Source organism: Sceloporus occidentalis, unplaced genomic scaffold (assembly GCF_023333645.1).
Source record: "Sceloporus occidentalis isolate IW3139 unplaced genomic scaffold, rSceOcc1.0.p SCAF_2, whole genome shotgun sequence".
NCBI lineage: Eukaryota > Metazoa > Chordata > Lepidosauria > Squamata > Phrynosomatidae > Sceloporus > Sceloporus occidentalis.
This window is the reverse complement of record NW_028316982.1, coordinates 154777776-154787547: the sequence shown is the minus strand read 5'-3', so window position 1 is coordinate 154787547 and position 9772 is coordinate 154777776. Positions and strand designations below refer to the sequence as shown.

General features: G+C 39.6%; 1 long non-coding RNA gene across 1 annotated transcript; it reads right to left on the bottom strand.

Moving 5' to 3' along the window:
• On the bottom strand, positions 1–965 carry LOC149319157 (uncharacterized). Its single transcript, XR_016279846.1, has 3 exons — positions 520–965; positions 339–404; positions 1–217 (listed from the first exon to the last, which is right to left on the bottom strand). It is a non-coding gene; the product is annotated as an uncharacterized LOC149319157 (long non-coding RNA).
• Positions 966–9772: the final 8807 nt, after the last annotated feature.

Genomic DNA, 9772 nt, shown 5'->3' with positions numbered 1-9772 from the left:
TCTGTCCTCCTACAGTCTTTCATGCTGTCGTGTACAATTTCCATGAACCGTTCCTGTGTTCTCCGGGTAAGTTGGGCCTCTCGACTTGCACTCTGCATTATAGTGCGCGCAATATGTTCTCCTCTTCTGGCGCGACGATTCCTGTTCCTGTTCGAACGCAGTCTTGTTCCAGGAGACAGCAATACATTGGGTGGTTCGTCCTCTGGATCGTTACGTACTGAAATTTAAAAATTAGTGAAAATAGATTAAGCCCACGGGAAGGAAATTTATTTCTTATGGTAGCATCATGTAAAGGGTTTTAGACAAGGAATTTTCTTAGAAAAGCAGATGCTACCTACCATCGCTTCTACCGCTTGTATCATCTGCACGTCTTTCCAAGTCACCCAATTGTTCTCCAGTCGCACCTTCAAAGTGGAGCATTAAACACCAACGTTATTTCTTTTGAACACATATACAGGTTCACAATATTTATGAAGAAAACAGAGATCCAGAAATTGACATAAATTTATATATGACTACCTGCTATTTGCGTAGGTCCACTTTCCAAAATTGTGAAAGGTATAGTGATTATTGTGTCATCGACACAAGTGTCATCAGAATCTGAAAAATTCAAGGGGAAAAAAAGAGTAAAGCCTTTGTTATTTTAACAAAATAATGTTGTCACGCACATAGCAGAAATCTTCAGACATTACAGATGGGCTACTTGCCTTCATCACTGTCTTGTCTGGTAGTTGTTTCTTGGGTGCTTCCTTCGCCTGTGTTAGCCATGGAGGTGGATGCGGTTTCTTGAGTCACATTTGTGGTTTCACCCTCCCTTTCAAAATGAAGACTTCGGGATAACCTATGAGGGGTGATGCTAACATCCCCATGAAAGATTTCCTCTAGTTCCCTATAAAAGGGACATGTAATAGGGTTGCTTCCACTTCTCTGATTATGTTTCACAACCTTTCTATACTCAAATCTCATTTTTTTTGGATTTGCTTCTGCATTCCTCGGCAGATCTGACATGGTTTTTCTTTGCCATTTCATCAGATACAACCTTAAATATATCCAAATTTCTGTAATTCTTTTTTAATTTGGTCTGCAATTTTTGTTCTTTCCATATCTCCAATAAGGCCAAAACTTCATTGGCACTCCACACCCTCCCCCTTGCTTGTGCGGAGGCACTGCTTTCGGTCACTGCATGGCTATCCATGGCTTTCCTAATTACAGAAAGTATAAAATAATACTGTCTGCAATTTAATTATAGAGGTTGTGAAATAAACTTCTGCGTTAGCACTTAGCTGCTGATGCTGGCTCTCTGCACTCCCAAACTCCCGGCACTGCAGTAAAAGCACTAGAGGGCGCAAGTCTAGTTTTGGCACCAAGAATCCCTGCACAGTGATGACGTTGCAAATCCCTCTTCCCGCTGGACTTTTCGGAGTGGCCGAAGTTATTGGGAAGCAGTGATGGCGCGTAGTAAGGGTTCCAAATGGGTCAATAAGGAGATTGATCTGCTCCTGAGATTTGTTAGGGGGAGCGGAAAATTAAAGACGCTCATGAGGTCCCTTTCTATACCCATTCTTCCTGTGCATAGAGAGGTAGCAGCGCAATTAAAAATGCATGGCTACAACCGCACCGTCGAAGAGGTATTCATGAAGTTCAAAATGACGCGTGATACATTTTTGGACAGTCTGAATAGTTTTGGGCCATCACCCCCCAAAGAAAAACAACCACCCTTTTTCCCCCTAATGAAAGAGCTGTGGCTTATGGCGGGGAACCATGGCTTCCAGGAAAAAAATCCCTCGGGTAAGTTTGTAGCTTTACAAGTAAAGGCTCATTGTTGCATAGTATGCCATGGAATTCCTCCAGTGTTGTAGCCATAAGGAACAGTTGCTAAAGACAGTCACTATATCAATATCATATTAGGCTACTTCCCTTATCAGTTTCCAAAAGAAAACAACACTAAAATGGACTACCAGCCCTGAGGTCGCCATACTTTTCCAACATAGGAAGGGATAGATGGGTGTACATATGGAGGATAAATTTATTAGACAACAGCATTGCCACTCTGTTTTCTTACTTTTTCTAACTGCAAAAAGATGGAGAAATTTTAATGTCCTACATTTTTAGTTGCATTATCGACCTGCAGTTTTCCTAGAGTATTCTTACTATGATCAATGCACAATTTCTGATCTAGTTATCTCTTTAATTTTTTTATATGGATCAACATGCAGATACTATAGATGAACCTTGCTGTAGTGGAATCCAGACGGGACCATCGGGAATCCTTTCGGCAAGAGACATCTTGCCAGAACCCCAAACTCTTGTACCCAGCTATATATCTGAACTTCAACAGTCAGGTGAATTTAAATAAATATGCATTGTCTTTTTCAAAATAGAGTGGTGGTCATATAAGGATTAAGGTTTATATTAATAACATACATCTATATACCGGAGAACTGAATATCACGAAAACTTTACTTTCAAGACAGTAAATAAAAAGAAATATACGAACATATTGTGTTAAACAGAGAATACATTGCAATAAACTGTCTTATTAAAAGCTATTTGTATATATCTTTTGTCTGTACAGTGCAATCTTCCTTGAAAACCCAGGAAAATATCAATAGGAAAATTGTGGGAGTACTACAGAGAATGAATGGAAGATTAAAGAAAATCGAGAATATAATTGAATTGCATCTGCAGAAAACATCCACCACTTAAATGTATTCACACATGTTATTATTACTGCATTGTTATTGAATACAAGTTTAGAGGTTGGACACAGTACTGTACTGTTAAAATAAGATGGCTATTATTTAGATGTCCAATAACATGCATCGATCGATGATAACGATGTATTGATTGTCCTTTTTTTTAAAAGGGTATTTCTGATTTTTTTATTAAACCTTTTTTTGACTTGCATCCAAAGTTGGATATGTTACAAGTATGTTGTTCCAAGGGAACCAGACTTTATTTTTAACAAGTATGATTCCCCAATTTCTGGGTAATCATTTGTTTGTTATTACAGATTGAGAAGATTGTTTTGTTGTATTGCGTCGCAGTGTAATAAATGCAGTTTGTAATTAATAACTCACATCTGTTGCCATGCTTAACAGTAGTGTCCTTTACTTCTATATAAAAATAATAATAATTAATAATTTGTTTTATTTATATACCGCTATTCCAAAGATCATAGCGGTGAACAGCAAGTAAACTAATTAGCAAGTAAGCTAATTTGCCCCCAACAGTCTGGGTACTCATTTTAGTGACCTCGGAAGGATGCAAGCCTGAGTCGAGCTTGGGCCCTTTTGCTGGTCTTGAACTCGCAACCTTGTGGTTTTGAGTGAATGGCTGCAGTACAGGCATTTAACCACTGCGCCACCAGGGCTCATTTCTGTTCAGTACCTGTTCAGACTGGCAGATTGATAATTTCTTGAATACCATGCCACCAAGTACAGGAAATACACACTGCCAAGAGCATCAAAGGTACATAGTTTCATAAAGATAGAGGTAACATAACAACCTTTATCCAGATATCAAATTCGCTTAGCTGTGAAAAGCTAGCATTCCAAACAGTCAAGGTAGATGCTGGTATGACATATTACCAGTAGGCCCCAGGAAAGTTAGCCCACATCATACCGCTTCTGTTTGACAGCCTTTACATGTACTTTGTGACCAAGAAGTGTCTTCATTCAAACAATCCAAAATGCATGGTAGAGTGGCCATACATGTTATTTTATACATGCAAGTAGAAATGTTCTACAAAATAAAAATTATCCCAATTAAAAGCAATGGAAATACATTGCTGTGTAAACTTTCAGCACTTGGCAAATAAAGCTTAACAGTAATAATAATAATAATATTCAGGCAGAGAGTATTGATATACATGGTTGCTTAATGATCCATCAGCAATGGTAAGTTTTGAGTGGCAAATTGTGCAGTACTATAATTTCTCAAATGCATAACAGATTACAGATGAAAAAGAACATAATTCCTGAAATCCAGAAATGATCCCTTTTTTAACATGCTGGAGGGAGAACAGTTCTTTGAAAATAATTTTACCAGCCATCAATGAAAACCATGGTCAACATTACACATAAACCCACTTCCTCAGATGTAATTTTGGCTTAGTTAACACTCTTCTTTGGGCTGCTCATGCTTTTCAAAGAACAAGATCCATTTGCATATTAGCCAGCATGCTGCCAATCCCCGGTATACCCTCCATGGATGTCTATAGTGTGTGAAACTCTGCCTTGCATGCATTTCTACATGGCCCCCACCCTTTCTCCCAAAATGGAAGAGACCTTCAGGGGACACTGGGGAGGGAAGGGTTTTTTTTCTATTTCTTTTCTTTTACCAGAATGTGAGGCGGGGAAGTTCCCCGCCTCTTTTTGTGCAGGCCGAAATATACTGTCATCCTTGTAGGTCACACAGTATGAGAACAGGGTCATATTGTCCAGCGGTCTTCTGGCAGCTCAGTAAAGCACCTCATGAGATGCTTTACTGCTGCTCCAGAATTCTGCCCGCTGCAGGCGACTCCTTTCTTTTCTGTGTCACCTACAAGGATAACAACATACAGCGGCATGTCGAGCTCCCATGACAGGAGCCACGACTGAGCAATTTGGCATCAAGAGCAACCCAGACCCCACACATTTCCACTGTCTTTCGTGTCATGGCGAGTATCGCCGTTCCTTGCTCTATGACATCTCTTTCTATGGTCGATCCTATACCGTTTGTCCTGCTGCCAACAACCCGCTCCTTTTGCTGTTATGAGCTCGTTTTGTCCAAAATTTAAAGCTAATTTGCATATATTTCCCAGCATTCCAGCACCCCTCATCCATTATGGCCTCCATGGCTTCAATACCCAAAACCCGGCCATCCAATAGTCTCCTTGCCTCCGTACATGTGACCCCGAACAACCAACCCCCAGTCTAAATTTGCCCCTAAATGCCTCCCTTTCCTCTGTCAATCATCTGCAGGGGGAGGAGAAGCCCCAAAGCCGAGCTGGAAAAAGCACAATCTGTCATAAGCACGCAGGGAGGCCAGCCCCAAATCCTCAGAGCCCGACAGAGGTTTTAAAAAGACAAAAAACTGAGAAACCTCCAGGTTCCCCCCCCCCCCCGCTCAGAAAATTTCCCCCCTTTTCCTTGTGCAGCCCTCGGTGTCGCTGCATCTGCGGACCCCAGATGTCCTTTAAACACCAGCCCCCGGATATCATGGTGTATTGTGCCTACACACAACAGAGATGGGTCACTTACACAACTCCAGAGATAAATATGTCTAGACACATTGCAATATGCTGGCGACAGAAGTCACTCTGTGACAATTCCGGAGACACTTGTATCCTCTGCTTTTGCGACTCGGTAACAGTTTGCAAACATGCAACCTGTGATACTTAGTGCTATGCATTATGTCTATGTAATGTCTCCATTTCTACTTTTTTGTGCCCGTGTACAGAAAAAAAACCTCACACACGTGTGTGTATGCAGAGAATAGGATAAAATCCTTTTGTCAAAGACGGGGGCACGTCATACATGGGAGAGCAAAGAAAAAATTAGTACGCTCTAGGACTTTGGAGGACTAAAAGGGAAGGGCATTCTTTCAGCCAATCAGGAGACGGAGGAATGAGAGAACGGATTTGAGAACAGATAAGAATACCGCACACACTTCTGTTGGAACGTTCTCATCACGTTTCAGCTCTCTGGGAACACATTCATATCTGTACCCTCCTGGAACACATTTGGAACACATTTAAGCGTTCTGAGAACCCGATTGGAACACATACGTGCGGTATACTCAAATGCGTTCCGTTCTCATCACGTGATGAGAACGTTCTCAGAACGCAGTGCGATAATCTCCATTATTTCTATTCTTTCTTCCTCTTTCTTCATTTTGCTATGGTCATAACCAAAAAGGCACTTTTTTATTGTTTATAACCTCTCTAGCAAGCCTGAGCTCATTCTGCACTTTAGTGTTTCTGATTTTTTTCTCTACACATTGTTTGAATTCCTCTTTGGAGATTTCCTCCTTTTCTTGTACATGTTCCTTTTACATCTTAGCTCAGTTTTTTAAAAAAATGTTTATTTCAGTTGTATTTACGTAACAGTATTTAAACCCAAATCGAATTAAGAAAAACAAACAAACATACAGTCTTGCAACCTCCATTATGTAACACTTTATATCTAACTCTCATTTCCCCATATTTCAAAAACCCTTTTCCACTTTTCATCATATTCCTGTACGGATCTTTCATTTCTTGACATAGAAATCCTATCTAATATAGCTAATTCAATTAATTTCACACTCCATTCCTCTGATGTTGGAATAGTTGGGGATCTCCAGTATTTGGCGTACAACACTCTAGCAGTTGTTAACATATACAGTAAGACACTCAACTTGTCTTGCACTAAATTATCTGATATTGCATCTGTTATATTTAGCAAAAATAATTCGGGATTCAATGGTATATTCTTTTTTAGTGTGAGCGTTATATTTTTATGTATCTGTTTAGCTCAGTTTAAAGTTCATTCAATATCTATCCCAGGGGCCATTCAGACTACATTTTGTACCAAATTGTAACCCGGATTAAAAGTGGAAAGTTCCCATTGGTTTTAACACATCAGGATCAGGGTCTTGCACCCCAGATCAAGGGCAAATCCCCCTTAGAGCAGATTTTCTGAAAGTGGATTATTTCTTGTTTCTTTTTGGAAAACCCATTTCTTCCCTGCTGTTGGCAAATGTGAACTTGGCCCCGGTCATGATTGGGTCAAGTTCAGGGGAGAGATTTAGGTCAGAGGGAGGGCAGAGGGAGGAACATGCCTCCCCTCTCGCAGGAAACTTTCTCTCTCTCTCTCTCTTTTTGTAATTTTTAATTTTGACAGATTATGTGAATGCTTGTGTTACAGGTTGATACATATTGATAGAATGTGTATGCTTGTGCTACATTTCCCTTTCATTTGCTTGCTGCTAGCACATCACATCACTTTGCAAGTGGCATTTTTTAATTATTTTGTGTGTGTGTGTGACAGAATATGCGAATGCTTGTGCTACATATCTTTCCCTTTCAATTTGGCAAATTGATACAATGTGTGAATGCTTGTGCTACATATGTGTGGGGAAAGGAGGGAAAGCAAGAGGATGCAAAGGAAAAGAGAAGAAGACATTGCATTCTGGGATGGCAAACGGAGGGAAAGCAAGAGGAAGCAAAGGAGGAGAGAAGGAGAGATTGCATTCTGGGATGGGAAATGGAAGGAAAGCAAGCGGATGCAAAGGAGGAGATAAGGAGAGATTGCATTCTGGGATGGGAAACCCATGGGAAAGCAGAGGATGCCAAGGGGAGGGAATCTGAAACGACCTGAAGGCACACAACACATGCACATACACACACAAGTTGCCACCAGGTTTGTTTTTTTTTAAAAGGAGGGGGAAAGCACCTGTTTCATTGCCCAATGGTTGTAGGATACATCACCTTTGACGAAAGCGGAAGTGAATTTGACTGACACAAAGGAGGCTGCATTTTAAAGTGATACTGCAAATGTGAACTTCAGAGGGGGAAATTGCATCGATCAAGGTAAAGGGTAATGGGAACTTCTTTCCAGGGAGACTCAGAGAATCCGAAACCAAGTGAGCACCAGGTAGCATGCAGAGGATCTGGGTAAAACTCATCAAAAGAGCAGGTATGGCAACCATAGTGTTGGCCACTATGAAATCAGAATGTAGAACCAGATAGGCCTTTAATCTGATCCAACACAGATCTCCTTAAGTTTCTGTGTTCATATTGATAATCAAAACTCCTAGATACCACAACATATCAATGTTTTATTTCCAACTGAAGAGAAATAGGTTTAAAATTTATTGAAATGCCATCCTACATCTGATCTTTACAATATTTTCTAATGTAGTTTCTCTTCACTGCTTTTGTAATGCATTTAAGAGAGGTGTACTCTACAAGATCAATACAGATCATGCTCTCTGATTTCATTTGTCTTGAGTGAACACACTTAAGAACCACTGTCAGTTATTGCAATCTAATTTGTAGATAACAAGGATACTTTAAAGATAATCTACCTGCAGAATAAAATTGTTCCATCTAATATATCCCCAAGATGCAAGAATGATTATTTTTCCATTACCTAGTAGCTCAAGGGAATCATGTGTATTGTGGATGTTTTAACAAATTGTATAATGTACAAGGAATGAAGCAAGGAAATTGCAATAAATGTTCTTGAGTACTTAATGAAGGAAGTTACTCCATTTTTGCTGTAAATGGGACCAACCATTTTAAATGAACTTGAAGCATGAGAAGCTGTTCTGAATGGGGGACTCTGCCCAGTTAAAATGCTGCAATAGTGGCACAGTAATGATCAGCTGATGTTTCAAATGTCTTTGAAACCTTAAGACATTTATGATTGATTTAGGAACCAGAGTGCACTATACTATAAGAATTGGCAGAACCATGGGGGAATATTATATGATTTGCCTGGGTCATTTTAGAGTTCACCAGCTTTGATTAGAATTAATTAAAATAAAGTTGTTTTGAGAATACAATGAACTTTGAATGGAAACCACCAAACTTGAGATTATATTTAATATGCTGCTATCCTGATTGTGTAAGAGAGTTTAGCTGTTATTCCAGATTTCCTGTGTTGCCCCTTTTCTCATCATAGGAAATCCAAGTAATATTGATTTCATCTGGAGTGAGCTATAGAAATGTTTCTGCTTTCTGTAGAGGAAGCAGCAGAGAGGCACAAATAAGGGGAACACCTTGGAAGAAGACCATAGCAGCTGCAGACTTTGCAAAAAGCTTATAAAATACTCAGTAATAACATTAGATTCTAACAAAAATGCAGCATTCACTCTTCTAAAAATATGCATAAATTAAGTAAAATCTTTCTCTTAAAATAAAAGGTGTCCCTATTTCCCTATTTATATATATGCAATGTGCTCTAAAATTCATTCATAAAGACAGTTGTCAGCTATTGAAAACAAATAAACAAACAAACAAAAATTGGGATCTGAGGCCTAGAACTCACTCTGGGTCAAGAATGAAGACTGAGGGCCATTCACAGTATACCATTATAGTGCTATGATTCCCCTTTAAATGCTGTGGTTCCATCCTATGAAATCCTGTGAGTTTTAATTTAGGGTGGGGCATTTAGGATTCTCGACCAGAGCGTGCAGCACCTCAACCATGTGCAAACCCCAGGATCCCAAGGCGTGGAACCATGATAGTTTAAGTAGAATAACAGCACTATATGAGTGTAGTGTGAATGAGCCTTAGGTGATCAGCAAAGTTTGGTGAATCTGAGATTGGCATCTAACACAGGAATGAGCCAGTCACTTCAGAAACAACAACCTCCCCTTGTTCTCAAACTGTAGGATTAAAACAACAATAAAACCTTTGCTGTGGGAGATTTTCTGACCTCAATCAGAATTCAGCTGTATTGTGATGTACTGAAATGCTCCATGATAATGTTGAGGATTAAAGAGCAGCTAACATGGAGAAATTGGCTTTGAAGCTTGCTTGTCTGGCACCTAAAAGAGGCAGGGGAAAACCATAACAATTGATAGACCTCTTTACATAGTTGGCAATATTAAATTTAGTCAAATACATCAGGAAATTGAAACTGAGTGTCCCCAAGGAAAATCTGTTTCCCATGAAGAATTATTATCAATGTTTACATTATTTTCCTGTCTGTGAGGAAATGACTTGTATCTGTTGTTGGTTTGTTTGTTCAGTGCTGGTGAAGAATATGGGTATTTCTCTGTGCTTAAATGTCCTGTGGAA